Consider the following 2,030-nt stretch of genomic DNA (forward strand, 5'->3'; position numbering starts at 1 on the left):
AGGGCAGTGACTAAACAGAAATTGTGAGTTTTAAGTAATCTTTCTGATTTTATGTCCAGATCAGTGTTAGACTTCTGTTTATTGATTTTATTCCTCAGCCCTATCTATAGGAAATTTTCTCAAGAAACAATTCCTCCAGGTTTTTCTCTAATGAGTAACTCTGGGAACTGATCTCTAAGGCCAAAATGATTTCTTCCTCAAAATCCTTCTGATCACAAGAGAGATAAAGATTGATAATGCTCAGCTTCTAAGCTACATTATTTTTACCTGGTCTCATCAGTGTATTCCAGGGCCCTGGCTTCCTTGTTCTTTCCCATCTACTCACCAATATCATTGGGTAGAATGGATAATTCCAAAGTCATTGTTTATAGAGATTGGGGTAGCCAGAGGCAAGTGCTTAAGCTGTCATTTGGCAAATGGAGTAATAGGATCGCTTTCAAAGCGGACTATAGAGAGTTCAAGTTCTGCACTTGGTGGACTGCATAAGGTTGACAGTCTATTTGATTTGTGTATCTGTTTCCAATGCAGTATGTAAATCAAGCCAGCTGAAAGAAAATATCTTAATGGTTAAGACAGCTACTATAGAACTGCCTAGTTGGAAGTTGAATATATAAGCCAGAGTTAGGAAAATAAGTTGAAATTAGAAGTATAACTTGAGAGTTATCTGTTTATAGATATATAAAGCACAGAACTAGAAGACAGAGAAGAGGAGATGCACAAAAGTGGATAATAAGGAGGAAGAGCAGTAACCAGCCAAGGAGACTGGAAAGGAGTCAACATGGTGGCTCTCCTGAATGCAGTTGTTTTTTTTTAATTGGAATATAATTGCTTTACAAGGTTGTGTTAGTTTCTGCTGTACACATAAATCAGCTATGCTGCTGCTAAGTCGCTTCAGTCGTGTCTGACTCTGTGTGACCCCACAGATGGCAGCAAACCAGGCTCCCCCGTCCCTCGGATTCTCCTGGCAAGAACACTGGAGTGCGTTGCCATTTCCTTCTCCAATTCATGAAAGTGAAAAGTGAAAGTGAAGTCGCTCAGTCGTGTCCGACCCTCAGCGACCCCATGGACTACAGACTTCCAGGCTCCTCCATCCATGGGATTTTCCAGGCAGGAGTACTGGAGTGGGGTGCCATTGCCTTATGTACACACTTATCTTTTCAAAATGTGTTTCAGATGCCGATGGCATGGATGCTGATGGCATGGGCATTAGTAATTGAGGGTAGAGACAGTGAGCCTGTTAAGCTGCTGATGAAATTAATAATTAAGAAATTATTAATGTCATGAATATATTATGAACTTCGGCAAAAATGAAACACAATGGAAAAGTGGTCAGAGTACACTGCATTTGTAATGGTAATTAGAAAGCTTGGCTAGATGTTGAATTGCATATAGATATTCCTTGGATGAAGCAGATAGAAAGCTACTACTAAAGAAAGCAAGAAGTAAAGATACACTTTAGAGATATCAGCCTCATTCTCCTAGGGAGAAGTGTGAGGTCTGGGACACCAAAACAAAAGAAAATATTTGAGTGTTAATATCAACTGTAGGAGAGTCCTGGTGGTCCAGTGCTTAAGAATCTGCCTGTCAATGCAGGGGACACAGGTTTGATTACTGGTCCGGGAAGATCTTATATGCTGCTCAGCAGCTAATCCCGTGCGCCACAACTCTTGATCCCAAGCTCTAGAGCCTGTGAACCACAACTACTGAAGCCCGCAGCCTCTAGAGCCCATGCTCTGCAACCCGAGATACCACCACAATGAGAAGCCCGTGCACCACAACGAGGGAGTAGCCTGGGCTCACCACAGCTGCAGAAAGGCCGTGCACAGCAGTGAAGACTCAGTGAGGCCAAAAATAAACAAATAAAAGTTTTAAAAAAACACCAACAGTGAAGTGTCAGGCTCAGAAGGAACAAAAGCGTTACCGCTTCTCCTCATTCCCCTCTTTTGTATTCCATAGAACCACAGTAATAAATGAGTAGAATACCTAAACGATAATCATCTTTCTGTGCAGATCAATAGGATGTGACTGGC

This window comes from Bison bison, unplaced genomic scaffold (genome assembly GCF_000754665.1).
Source record: "Bison bison bison isolate TAMUID 2011002044 unplaced genomic scaffold, Bison_UMD1.0 scf7180017860735, whole genome shotgun sequence".
Lineage (NCBI taxonomy): Eukaryota > Metazoa > Chordata > Mammalia > Artiodactyla > Bovidae > Bison > Bison bison.